Raw genomic sequence first — 14,997 nt, forward strand, 5'->3', positions numbered from 1 at the left:
ACTTCATTCAGAACGGCAGACTGAATTGGGACCCTGTACTTACTGTCTGCCCTTTGATAGCCTATGACAGTCAGGCCCAGGACATAAGTGCTCTCCAAATGAGCATCAAGGGGCCTTTGTAAAAAATCCCTATAATAACCACAACTATAAATCCATATTTTATGTCAGAATTCACAACAAAATTTTGCAGGACAGAATAATATTATTTAGTGCTAGAGCTAAAAAAAACTTGAGGTTGAATGAGAAGGATGGCCACAGTCCTAAAACATATATTTGAATGTCAATTCTACTCTTCATTATTTGTCTAAAACAGAAAAAGTCACTCATATTTAGGCCTGGGTAGTAAATAAGCAGAATATTGTGCTGACAGTATCTCTTTAACCTCTGTGACTTACACTTAGCAATCAAACCGCTGCAGGTTCCCTTTCATTCCTATTCCTCGGCCGTATCTAGACGTATTCAGTGCTAGAGCTTCAGCTCCGTAGCGTTCCATTAACAATCACAGCAGGGGGTTAGAAGAGGTGGCTGGCTTTGTAATGGAACAAGAACTTGCTCTGCGCAGTACAATTTAGACTGCAGGTTTAAATAGTCCCATGCCATTAAAGTTTTCTCTGTGTATGTCGGTGTTATCAGGGGCTATGGCACCGCTGCTCTGAAACCTGGAAATTGAAAAAACGCACCTCAAAAAATGTAAAATTTTTTCCATAAGTGGCAACACCCTCCCCTGCACCCTAAAGGCAATATATACAGTATGTAGCAAACTTGTATTATGAACCCATATAACCATAGGCTCATGGGGGTGTTAGAGGCAGATATTGCCCCTCTGGGCCCAGTGATGGCATTACCACAGACCCCTTATCCCTCTCTATCAATAGAAACAGACAAGATAAGTGCCAGTTATGATGATAGCAAGCAAATATCGGTGGTTATTTTCTTCAGAGAAGGCAATGTCTGTGCAAAGTGCAAAAATGGGTGCAATCAGCCACAGCACACTGCCCTCTTGTTGCTTAAATTGCTCCATTTTGGAGCACAGAGCGCTAAACCCACCCCAATGAATACCACACTGCCTACATTCAGCAGGGCTGTATTCACAAGGTGCTGGCGGGGGGGAGGCACATAGTCACCCCCACCCCCCTAACTTGCACATTAGCCAGACGCACAAGTTAAGGGGCAGCGGCAAACGCATGCTGCAACAGGGACCTAGTGTATACCTACAGGCAGGCTGTAAAGATAGGGATGGTCGGCACTAGGAATGCACCAAATCCAAGATTCATTTGGGATTTGTCCTTTTTCAGCAGGATTTGGATTTGGGCAAATCCAAGTGCCTGGCCGAACCGAATCTGAATTCTTAAAATCACGTGATTTTTTGTCACATGAGCACAGAAGTTGAAACCTTTTCACCGGGCCCACAACCCTTTGTTACCTCATTCAGTTCGGCCAAATCTTTCATGCACTATGCAGAGTTTGGCTGAATCCCGGAATAGTGGATTTGGTGCTTCCCTAGTCTGCACCCACCAATGCATTTTGTGCAACCAGTCCCCGGGGAAGAAGTAGTCTGTGCCTGAACACTTAGGGGCTGATTTACTAACCCACGAATCCGACCCGAATTGGAAAAGTTCCGACTTGAAAACGAACATTTTGCGACTTTTTCGTATGTTTTGCGATTTTTTCGGATTCTGTACGAATTTTTCGTTACCAATACGATTTTTGCGTAAAAACGCGAGTTTTTCGTATCCATTACGAAAGTTGCGTAAAAAGTTGCGCATTTTTCGTAGCGTTAAAACTTACGCGAAAAGTTGCGCATTTTTCGTAGCGTTAAAACTTAACGCTACGAAAAATGCGCAACTTTTCGCGTAAGTTTTAACGCTACGAAAAATGCGCAACTTTTTACGCAACTTTCGTAATGGATAGGAAAACTCGCGTTTTTACGCAAAAATCGTATTGGTAACGAAAAATTCGTAAAGAATCCGAAAAAATCGCAAAATACCGATCATTACGAAAAAAACGCAATCGGACTCCATTCGACCTGTTCGTGGGTAAGTAAATCAGCCCCTTACTGTCCTTGCCTCTCTGCCCGGTGGCTTAGTAAATGCCCCCCCAATGGGTTTGCACGTAAATCACGGATAGGAGTGCTCAGCAGAACCTATTGATTACACTGCAAATGTTTAAGACATGCTTGAAGATGGTGTAAATGTTAGTGCAAAAATAACTCTTTCATTAAGAAGTTTTATTGCATACACTGCGCATTTGCACAACAGTCGCTATCTGACTGACGCATGAAAGGCAAAGGGTTCGCAAACAGTATTTTACATACGTGCAAAGGCCCAACTGTTCGCAATGCGACTTTTTAGTCCCATTTTAGCACGGTCGGATGGGGGGGTGCAGGGTCCACCTGGGCTGCCGCTCCTGGGGCCCTGCAGGTGCCCCCGCCAGCCACGTCCCCCGCACCCCCTAACCCCCCACATGGTCGCCCACCCGACGTTCCCTCCCCTGAGCACGTATAAGTTTAACACATCAGGGGAGGAATTCTTGGCCGGGGGAGCGCTGGTAAGGGTTGGGTCTGGGCTGCTGGTTCCCAGTCCGACCCTGCATTTTAGTCCCATTCATGACTGTACAGCAAAGAGAGTAATTGTGTACAATTTGGGGGGGGGCACAATGGCACTTGGTTCAACCATATGGAAGTGCAAGGAGTAGATCTGAAGTACCTTTAATGAATGGAGCCAATAAGTGCTAAATGTAGTCCCATATTATTGGGATTGCCATTGTGGCTGCATTCTTTAATATCCCCTCAGGATTCCTTTTGCCCCAATCTCTTTATATCATCTTATAAGCTGCCCATATTTAATCAAAGTGACTCCTAAACTAAAATAGCATTCACACAAGGCTTTCTAGCAACCTTCATGAGAAATCTACTGTACCTACACCATGGAAGGGAATCTGAACTCATCACTGTACAGTATATGCTCAGATGGTGTTTTAAATAATACAAAAAAAATTCTCACGCTCCCCAGCTGGGAAACGGAACGGCACCGGAGCAGAGGTTTCGGCAATCTCTACCAGAACACATTGCCTTGCATAAAAACAGCAGGAGAAATGATTATTTGTAAGAGGCATCACCGCTCTGTTTTTTTATTTTTATCATCTGTAAATGTACCCAACAATCAACAGAAGGCAGAAGTGAGCCGCACACAGATAGGCTTTATTTGATTTCTTTCTTTTATTTCATTTTATTTATCCTGTATGATAGAGTGTTTCTGCCACCTACTGGATCTCATGAAAAACATGGCGAGAAGGAATTGGTGATGCTTGCAGACCAGGGCATTCGTTTTCGGAAACTTAGCAAACGTGAATGGTTGGCGTAAAATACTGTAATGACTGTAAGGGTGGTTACCTGCCCCTATCTAGATATAGTACAGCAGCCGTTATACAGCGGGAGGTAGCCATGCCTGCTACAGGAACTATGCTACTGTGCAACTGATATACAGATATCTGGAACATGAAAAAAAAATATTTATATAAACAGGTATGGGATCTGTTATCTAGAAACCCCTTATCCAGAAAGTTTGACATTATTGAATGACCATCTCCCATAGACTCCACTATAAGCAAATCATTTTCATTTGTAAAAATAATTTCCCTTTTCTCTGTAATAATGAAACAGTACCTGTACTTGATCCCAACTAAGATATAATTACCCTTATTGGGGCAGAACAGCCCTATTGGGTTTATTTAATGGTTAAATGATTCCCTTTTCTCTGTAATAATAAAACAGTACCTGTACTTGATCCCAACTAAGATATAATTACCCCTTATTGGGGGCAGAACAGCCCTATTGGGTTTATTTCATGGTTAAATGATTCCCTTTTCTCTGTAATAATAAAACAGTACCTGTACTTGATCCCAACTAAGATATAATTACCCCTTATTGGGGGCAGAACAGCCCTATTGGGTTTATTTCATGGTTAAATGATTCCCTTTTCTCTGTAATAATAAAACAGTACCTGTACTTGATCCCAACTAAGATATAATTACCCCTTATTGGGGGCAGAACAGCCCTATTGGGTTTATTTCATGGTTAAATGATTCCCTTTTCTCTGTAATAATAAAACAGTACCTGTACTTGATCCCAACTAAGATATAATTACCCCTTATTGGGGGCAGAACAGCCCTATTGGGTTTATTTAATGGTTAAATGATTCCCTTTTCTCTGTAATAATAAAACAGTACCTGTACTTGATCCCAACTAAGATATAATTACCCCTTATTGGGGGCAGAACAATCCTATTGGGTTTATTTAATGGTTAAATGATTCCCTTTTCTCTGTAATAATGAAACAGTACCTGTACTTGAGTCTAAGATATACCGTAATTAATCCTTACTGGAGGCAAAACAACCTTATTGTGTTTATATAATAGTTAAATGATTTTTTTTTAGCAGATATTAGGAATGGAGAAATTATGGAAAAATCCCTTATCTGGAAAACCCTGGTCCCCGACCATTCTGGATAACAGGTCCCATGCCTGTATATAGTTCAAGAGGGAATGTCATTTATAAACTTCAGCCAGACCATAGTATTCCCCCTGTAAGAAGTCTTCAACTCCTAACACCCTTGCCTGTAAATTTGTAATATCCTTAGGTTTAGCCCCTGGCCCACTCTTAATCTGCCCAAATCTTGCCTTTTCCCTTCCCCTTCCCATAACCAGCCCTCCCTATGTCTATGCCCCTTTTCCCCTATTATGTCACAGCCCGCCCCTTTAAGATTGTTAGGTGGCAACCCTATACCCATATACATCAGTGGTTCCCAAATAGTGGGGCTGGCCCCCCTAAGGCCCTGGAGCACTGACTGGAGAGCCCAGCCCTAACTGGGAACCAGTTAAAATAGGAATTGGGGAGTCTGCAAATTTATGATCAAGGTGCTCTCGGGAGTACTCTGGGATACTGGGGTTGAATGGTTATTACAGCAATATTTTTATGTAATGGCATCATTTTTCTGAGCTCATAGAGGTCCTTCAACCAAAATGTCTCAAAACCATTGCTCTAGATATATAAATCTCTGTCAAACTGCTTGAATGTTTTGTTTCGTGCATGAATGGTGACCTTACAAAGCTTCCAATGTCAATTTCAAGGTCATTACTAAAAAATGTAAAGAAGTGAGTGAAGGACGACTCAATGAGTTATTTCTTCTATAAATATTTCTGCCAGATGTCATGACATTAATCACTCTCCATTATGTTGTTCAGTCTGTTTTCTATTCAGGTACCATAAGTTGCCTTGCAGCCAATATATTGTAGTTCCTATCAATTCTGTATAGAGGTCTGTATGTGAGTGTATAGATAGGTCAGTATGGGTCTGTATGTGAGTGGATAGATAGGTCAGTGTGGGTCTGTATGTGAGTGGATAGATAGGTCAGTGTGGGTCTGTATGTGAGTGGATAGATAGGTCAGTGTGGGTCTGTATGTGAGTGGATAGATAGGTCAGTGTGGGTCTGTATGTGAGTGTATAGATAGGTCAGTATGGGTCTGTATGTGAGTGTATAGATAGGTCAGTGTGGGTCTGTATGTGAGTGGATAGATAGGTCAGTGTGGGTCTGTATGTGAGTGGATAGATAGGTCAGTATGGGTCTGTATGTGAGTGGATAGATAGGTCAGTATGGGTCTGTATGTGAGTGGATAGATAGGTCAGTGTGGGTCTGTATGTGAGTGGATAGATAGGTCAGTGTGGGTCTGTATGTGAGTGTATAGATAGGTCAGTGTGGGTCTGTATGTGAGTGGATAGATAGGTCAGTATGGGTCTGTATGTGAGTGTATAGATAGGTCAGTATGGGTCTGTATGTGAGTGGATAGATAGGTCAGTGTGGGTCTGTATGTGAGTGGATAGATAGGTCAGTGTGGGTCTGTATGTGAGTGTATAGATAGGTCAGTATGGGTCTGTATGTGAGTGTATAGATAGGTCAGTATGGGTCTGTATGTGAGTGTATAGATAGGTCAGTATGGGTCTGTATGTGAGTGGATAGATAGGTCAGTATGGGTCTGTATGTGAGTGGATAGATAGGTCAGTGTGGGTCTGTATGTGAGTGGATAGATAGGTCAGTGTGGGTCTGTATGTGAGTGGATAGATAGGTCAGTGTGGGTCTGTATGTGAGTGGATAGATAGGTCAGTGTGGGTCTGTATGTGAGTGGATAGATAGGTCAGTATGGGTCTGTATGTGAGTGGATAGATAGGTCAGTGTGGGTCTGTATGTGAGTGGATAGATGGGTCAGTGTGGGTCTGTATGTGAGTGGATAGATAGGTCAGTGTGGGTCTGTATGTGAGTGGATAGATAGGTCAGTGTGGGTCTGTATGTGAGGGGATAGATAGGTCAGTGTGGGTCTGTATGTGAGTGGATAGATAGGTCAGTATGGGTCTGTATGTGAGTGGTCAGTATGGGTCTGTATGTGAGGGGATAGATAGGTCAGTGTGGGTCTGTATGTGAGTGGATAGATAGGTCAGTGTGGGTCTGTATGTGAGTGGATAGATAGGTCAGTGTGGGTCTGTATGTGAGTGGATAGATAGGTCAGTATGGGTCTGTATGTGAGTGGATAGATAGGTCAGTGTGGGTCTGTATGTGAGTGGTCAGTATGGGTCTGTATGTGAGGGGATAGATAGGTCAGTGTGGGTCTGTATGTGAGTGGATAGATAGGTCAGTATGGGTCTGTATGTGAGTGGTCAGTATGGGTCTGTATGTGAGGGGATAGATAGGTCAGTGTGGGTCTGTATGTGAGTGGATAGATAGGTCAGTGTGGGTCTGTATGTGAGTGGATAGATAGGTCAGTGTGGGTCTGTATGTGAGTGGATAGATAGGTCAGTATGGGTCTGTATGTGAGTGGATAGATAGGTCAGTATGGGTCTGTATGTGAGTGGATAGATAGGTCAGTGTGGGTCTGTATGTGAGTGGATAGATAGGTCAGTATGGGTCTGTATGTGAGTGGATAGATAGGTCAGTGTGGGTCTGTATGTGAGTGGATAGATAGGTCAGTATGGGTCTGTATGTGAGTGGATAGATAGGTCAGTGTGGGTCTGTATGTGAGTGGATAGATAGGTCAGTGTGGGTCTGTATGTGAGTGGATAGATAGGTCAGTATGGGTCTGTATGTGAGTGGATAGATAGGTCAGTATGGGTCTGTATGTGAGTGGATAGATAGGTCAGTATGGGTCTGTATGTGAGTGGATAGATGGGTCAGTGTGGGTCTGTATGTGAGTGTATAGATGGGTCAGTGTGGGTCTGTATGTGAGGGGATAGATAGGTCAGTGTGGGTTTGTATGTGAGTGGATATATAGGTTAGTATGGGTCTGTATGTGAGTGGATAGATAGGTCAGTGTGGGTCTGTATGTGAGTGGATAGATGGGTCAGTATGGGTCTGTATGTGAGTGGATAGATAGGTCAGTATGGGTCTGTATGTGAGTGGATAGATGGGTCAGTGTGGGTCTGTATGTGAGGGGATAGATAGGTCAGTGTGGGTCTGTATGTGAGTGGATAGATAGGTCAGTGTGGGTCTGTATGTGAGGGGATAGATAGGTCAGTGTGGGTCTGTATGTGAGTGGATAGATAGGTCAGTATGGGTCTGTATGTGAGTGGATAGATGGGTCAGTGTGGGTCTGTATGTGAGGGGATAGATAGGTCAGTGTGGGTCTGTATGTGAGTGGATAGATGGGTCAGTGTGGGTCTGTATGTGAGTGGATAGATAGGTCAGTGTGGGTCTGTATGTGAGTGGATAGATAGGTCAGTATGGGTCTGTATGTGAGTGGATAGATGGGTCAGTGTGGGTCTGTATGTGAGGGGATAGATAGGTCAGTGTGGGTCTGTATGTGAGTGGATAGATAGGTCAGTATGGGTCTGTATGTGAGTGGATAGATGGGTCAGTGTGGGTCTGTATGTGAGGGGATAGATAGGTCAGTGTGGGTCTGTATGTGAGTGGATAGATAGGTCAGTATGGGTCTGTATGTGAGTGGATAGATAGGTCAGTGTGGGTCTGTATGTGAGTGGATAGATAGGTCAGTATGGGTCTGTATGTGAGTGTATAGATAGGTCAGTGTGGGTCTGTATGTGAGTGGATAGATAGGTCAGTGTGGGTCTGTATGTGAGTGGATAGATAGGTCAGTATGGGTCTGTATGTGAGTGGATAGATAGGTCAGTATGGGTCTGTATGTGAGTGGATAGATAGGTCAGTGTGGGTCTGTATGTGAGTGGATAGATAGGTCAGTATGGGTCTGTATGTGAGTGTATAGATAGGTCAGTGTGGGTCTGTATGTGAGTGGATAGATAGGTCAGTATGGGTCTGTATGTGAGTGGATAGATAGGTCAGTATGGGTCTGTATGTGAGTGGATAGATAGGTCAGTATCGGTCTGTATGTGAGTGTATAGATAGGTCAGTGTGGGTCTGTATGTGAGTGGATAGATAGGTCAGTGTGGGTCTGTATGTGAGTGGATAGATGGGTCAGTGTGGGTCTGTATGTGAGTGTATAGGTCAGTGTGGGTCTGTATGTGAGTGGATAGATAGGTCAGTGTGGGTCTGTATGTGAGTGGATAGATAGGTCAGTATGGGTCTGTATGTGAGTGGATAGATAGGTCAGTATGGGTCTGTATGTGAGTGGATAGATAGGTCAGTATGGGTCTGTATGTGAGTGGATAGGTCAGTGTGGGTCTGTATGTGAGTGGATAGATAGGTCAGTGTGGGTCTGTATGTGAGTGGATAGATAGGTCAGTATGGGTCTGTATGTGAGTGGATAGATAGGTCAGTGTGGGTCTGTATGTGAGTGGATAGATAGGTCAGTATGGGTCTGTATGTGAGTGTATAGATAGGTCAGTGTGGGTCTGTATGTGAGTGGATAGATAGGTCAGTGTGGGTCTGTATGTGAGTGGATAGATGGGTCAGTGTGGGTCTGTATGTGAGTGTATAGGTCAGTGTGGGTCTGTATGTGAGTGGATAGATAGGTCAGTGTGGGTCTGTATGTGAGTGGATAGATAGGTCAGTATGGGTCTGTATGTGAGTGGATAGGTCAGTGTGGGTCTGTATGTGAGTGGATAGATAGGTCAGTATGGGTCTGTATGTGAGTGGATAGGTCAGTGTGGGTCTGTATGTGAGTGTATAGATAGGTCAGTGTGGGTCTGTATGTGAGTGGATAGATAGGTCAGTATGGGTCTGTATGTGAGTGGATAGGTCAGTATGGGTCTGTATGTGAGTGGATAGATAGGTCAGTATGGGTCTGTATGTGAGTGGATAGATAGGTCAGTATGGGTCTGTATGTGAGTGGATAGATAGGTCAGTATGGGTCTGTATGTGAGTGGATAGATAGGTCAGTATGGGTCTGTATGTGAGTGGATAGATAGGTCAGTGTGGGTCTGTATGTGAGTGGATAGATAGGTCAGTATGGGTCTGTATGTGAGTGGATAGATAGGTCAGTATGGGTCTGTGAGTGGATAGATAGGTCAGTATGGGTCTGTATGTGAGTGGATAGATAGGTCAGTATGGGTCTGTATGTGAGTGGATAGATAGGTCAGTATGGGTCTGTGAGTGGATAGATAGGTCAGTATGGGTCTGTATGTGAGTGGATAGATAGGTCAGTATGGGTCTGTATGTGAGTGGATAGGTCAGTATGGGTCTGTATGTGAGTGGATAGATAGGTGAGTATGGGTCTGTATGTGAGTGGATAGATAGGTCAGTGTGGGTCTGTATGTGAGTGGATAGATAGGTCAGTGTGGGTCTGTATGTGAGTGTATAGATAGGTCAGTATGGGTCTGTATGTGAGTGGATAGATAGGTCAGTATGGGTCTGTATGTGAGTGGATAGATAGGTCAGTGTGGGTCTGTATGTGAGTGGATAGATAGGTCAGTATGGGTCTGTGAGTGGATAGATAGGTCAGTGTGGGTTTGTGTGGGTGCTGGGTTTTCTTGAAAGGGTTAAACTTGATGGATTTTGGTCTTTTTCAATCCAACTCAAATATGTAACTATGTAATTCGAGTTGATGACACTTTGCTGTGATTTTCTCATACATGGAAAAAACACATTCATGGTAAATAACTATCAGTTTATAACCCTAAAGAATAGTTTTCTAAATTGCCCTGTATCCATAGCAGAGGTTGAGGAGCCTGAAGGCCATTTAAGGCAAAGCTTGAAGTCAATGCTTTATGCTTCCCTAGATAATCTCGGAACTATAGAAGGAAGACTGAAAAAAACAATGTTTCATAGTTCCTTATTCTTTTTTTCGGGTAAAAGGAGGCCCTGACCTTCTGCTTGACTGCACAGGGGAGGGTGAGGGGCTAAGGGATCGCTGAAATAACATAAATAATAAAAGGAAATAAAGAGAGAAGAACGAGCGAGGAATTGATGACAGGGAAAGAACCCATTGTCTATTCCAGGCTGCTCATTTTTTTTTTCTAAATTCATTCCACATTTTTAATTAATTCACATCAAATTCCAGGCATGTTATGATATTTTTATTACCACGGCTCATTACTGCAACAGCTGGATGAGAAATGTTGGGACCCATTCAATGAACAGTAATAATTCTACTGTAATTAATCTTCAAAACCAGAAATGAAATTCTAACTAAGGCATAAGTAATGAGAAATTCCTTTTATTAATGCCATGGCTTTTATTTCAAACCAAACTTCCATTGAAAAGTCTGTGAAACAGAGTCTATTTCTGAAAGGGAAAATGAATAAGCCCTTAGCAGGACAAGGCTGTTAAAGTGTAACCTTGTCATAGTCCATTGCTACCTATGTTTCCCATCATCCCCTTCTTCATTTTGCTAGCATATCAATAGCAGAATATTGTTGGTATCAACATTAAAGGAAAACTATCAATTTATTTTTCAAACCCCATCAGTTAATAGAGCTTCTCCAGCAGAATCCTGCATTGGAATCTGTTTTTCCCATGGGGCTAGCCATATTCTTCATTTCCCAGGGTGCCACAGCCATGTGACCTGTGCTCTGATAAACTTCAGTCACACTTTACTGCTGCGCTGCAAGTTGGAGTGATATCCCCCCTCCCCCCCAGCAGCCGATCAGCAGAACAATGGGAAGGGAGCAAGATAGCAGCTCCCAGTAGGTATCAGAATAGCACTCAATAGTAAGAAATCCAAGTCCGGCTTGGGACTCCTCCAGTTGCATGGGAGTAGGAGAAACAATAGGTTACTGGAAAGCCACATAAGTGTTAAGTTCAGAGTTGCTGATCTGTGATGTGCCCCGTGTTCTTCTTTTTCACTTTGCAAACTGATGGCATGGAATGCTCCCTTACATAACCCTTGTTATGAGGTGGATGCACCATATACAAATGGATTTTGTACAAGTCCTTGGATAGTTTGCAGTAACGTTCAGTGGCTGTAATTACTATATCAGATTGTGTTGATTTTTTTAATCTTTCACTTAGGCCCCCATTAGTAAATAAGATAGATACCCTGTACCAACGTATAACACTGCCTTCGTTTAGGTACTTCTCCTCCATGGAGAGTTCATCCTCTGCACTCTATGAGACAGTCTCAGTCTTTATCTCTGCCACTGGTCTGTACAGGGTGTAGACACCGCGTCACTTTCCACCTTAAAAAGGCTGTTCAACTTTCAATTAACTTTTAGTATGTCATAGAATGGCCAATTATAAACAACTTTTCAATTGGTCTTTATTATTTATTTATAATTTTTAAATGATTTGTCTTCTTCTTCTGACTCTTTCTTCTTCTGACTCTTCTTCTTCTGAAACTGGCCCCGGTAACCAAATATAATTGCTCTGTAAGGCTATAATTTTATTGTTATTGTTACTTTTTATTTTTTCTCTTTCTGTTTAGTTCCTCTCTTTCAAATATATCAGTCTCTCATTCAAACTAATGCCTGGTCACCAAGGTAATTTGGACCCTAGTAACCAGATAACTGCTGAAATTCCAAACTGGAAAGTTGCTGAACAAAAAGTAAATAATTACAAAACCACAAATAATAATAAATGAAGACCAATTGCTAATTGTCTCAGAATATTAATCTCTATATCATACTAAAAGTTAACTCGAAGGTGAGGTTAGTGTATCAGCCATTAAGCCATAGACAATAAGCGTTTGCCCAAAATCGCACCCTAACTGACCTTCATGCTGGGTTCAAAATTAGAATTTTGGGAATCTAATACCGTTATATGGATCTTTTTATCGAGAGGGAAGAAACGACTGAATGCCATAGGTGCTATCTATTACATTTCATCAATTTCTGTGTAATTAACAAGCGGAGATTGTGATAAATGTGAATATGAAAATGTCAAAGGATATACAGGTATGGGACCCGTTATCCAGAATGCTCAGGACCTGGGGTTTTCCGGATAAGGGGTCTTACCATCATTTGGATCTCCTACCTTAAGTCTGCTAATAAAATTATTTAAACAGTAATTAAACCCAATAGGATTGTTTTGGCTCCAATAAGGGGTAATTATATCTTAGTTGGGATCAAGTACATGTACTGTTTTATTATTACAGAGAAAAGGGAATCATTTAACCATTAAATAAACCCAATAGGATTGTTCTGCCCCAATAAGGGGTAATTATATCTTAGTTGGGATCAAGTACAGGTACTGTTTTATTATTACAGAGAAAAGGGAATCATTTAACCATTAAATAAACCCAATAGGGCTGTTCTGCCCCCAATAAGGGGTAATTATATCTTAGTTGGGATCAAGTACAGGTACTGTTTTATTATTACAGAGAAAAGGGAATCATTTAACCATTAAATAAACCCAATAGGGCTGTTCTGCCCCCAATAAGGGGTAATTATATCTTAGTTGGGATCAAGTACAGGTACTGTTTTATTATTACAGAGAAAAAGGAATCATTTAACCATGAAATAAACCCAATAGGGCTGTTCTGCCCCCAATAAGGGGTAATTATATCTTAGTTGGGATCAAGTACAGGTACTGTTTTATTATTACAGAGAAAAGGGAATCATTTAACCATGAAATAAACCCAATAGGGCTGTTCTGCCCCCAATAAGGGGTAATTATATCTTAGTTGGGATCAAGTACAGGTACTGTTTTATTATTACAGAGAAAAGGGAATCATTTAATCATTAAATAAACCCAATAGGGCTGTTCTGCCCCAATAAGGATTAATTATATCTTAGTTGGGATCAAGTACAGGTACTGTTTTATTATTACAGAGAAAAGGGAATCATTTAACCATGAAATAAACCCAATAGGGCTGTTCTGCCCCCAATAAGGGGTAATTATATCTTAGTTGGGATCAAGTACAGGTACTGTTTTATTATTACAGAGAAAAGGGAATCATTTAACCATTAAATAAACCCAATAGGGCTGTTCTGCCCCCAATAAGGGGTAATTATATCTTAGTTGGGATCAAGTACAGGTACTGTTTTATTATTACAGAGAAAAGGGAATCATTTAACCATGAAATAAACCCAATAGGGCTGTTCTGCCCCCAATAAGGGGTAATTATATCTTAGTTGGGATCAAGTACAGGTACTGTTTTATTATTACAGAGAAAAAGGAAATCATTTTTAAAAATGTAAATTAATTGATTAAAATGGAGTCTATGGGAGATGGCTTTTCTGTCATTCAGAACTTTCTGGATAATGGGTTTCCGGATAAGGGGTCCGATACCTGTACCGATAAAACCACTAACAGCTTCATTATCCTGTACTAAGCAGTGTGGGTTGGTTCTCCAGCTACAAGTTGCCCATGACTTGGGAGCATTGTTTTGTTCTGTTCCCCCACTTCTTTGTCTCTAACCCTATTTTTTTCTAGTATTTGGAGTCTTTATTTAGCGTTTTGTTCAATAACAAGATGTATCGAATAGCCGATTGGCCAATGGCTCATGTCAATCACAAATATGTTTATAATGTATTATTTCTGTCAGAACCTGGGTTCCTACATAAGAATCCATGTCTAGCAGTCAGCCATTGAGTCTTTTGATTGTTTGGACTTACTAAAGTCATTTTTGGGTTGAAATCCCCTTTAAAATGTATTCTATATAGTTGTCAGTAGAACAGATTAGCAACCATACACCTTATCCATTTGTATCTTTTCACACCACTGCTCCAACAGTTAAACCAGATAAATACCTGGCTTTTCTATATCACATATTCCTTTACACTTGGGTTCTTGCAACATTTCCTAACAGTCCAGTGATATTTCAAGAGAGCAACTGTTAATATTATATAACAAGCTCTACGGAATAGAAACTGGAATCATGTTTCCCCTGCCAGGGGCACGGAAAATAATGGTCAATGAGCCGAATAGCTTATAGGAAAGCCCATGTGTACTCATCTACTTTTAAGGTCAAGTGTAAAAAAAAATGGTTGAAACCTAAAAATGTGGCAAAATAAAAGAATAGAAAATAGACAGAAGGGAAAGGGTCTATTGCCTGTTATCCATAAAGCTGTGAATGACAGCAATGCCCTATCCCATAGTGTTCTATTTACGTAAATGTGGCTTTAAAGGACCTGTAAACCCTCTACATAGATGTAATCAGTGACCGGCCTTTTTGAAATATTTAATACCTGTCACGCTGGGTGTTAAAAGGTTAATAGTAAGGCTGCAGCATCCCCTTAATCACTTAAAGGGGATCTATCATGAAAATCAAATTGTCCAAATGGATAGTGCAGATGAAAATATTAAAATCTTCAAATATATTTCTTTATAAGAAATGCTTACTTTTTTAAAAAAATTAGATATTATTGCATAGAGTTAGGCTTCTTTCTCTGAGAGACAGTTCAAGCAATTGCTGAATGGGAGTGGCTACACCCTTGCTGTGATGTCACTTAGCAACTAGCAAAGTCCCACCCTCCCTCCTCCATACTGAATAGCATCCTCACATCAACTGTTATTTTGAAAGCTCCTTCTGAGAAATGTAAGGCGGTTCTCTTCATATACATGAACCTTCTAAAGTATGCAGCTTTCTGAAGCAATGTGGGTTTTGACTCACTTACTAATTGTTATACAAATTAACCATGATTGGTCCCTGAGTGATTTTT

The sequence above is a fragment of the Xenopus tropicalis genome, chromosome 6, assembly GCF_000004195.4.
Source record: "Xenopus tropicalis strain Nigerian chromosome 6, UCB_Xtro_10.0, whole genome shotgun sequence".
NCBI lineage: Eukaryota > Metazoa > Chordata > Amphibia > Anura > Pipidae > Xenopus > Xenopus tropicalis.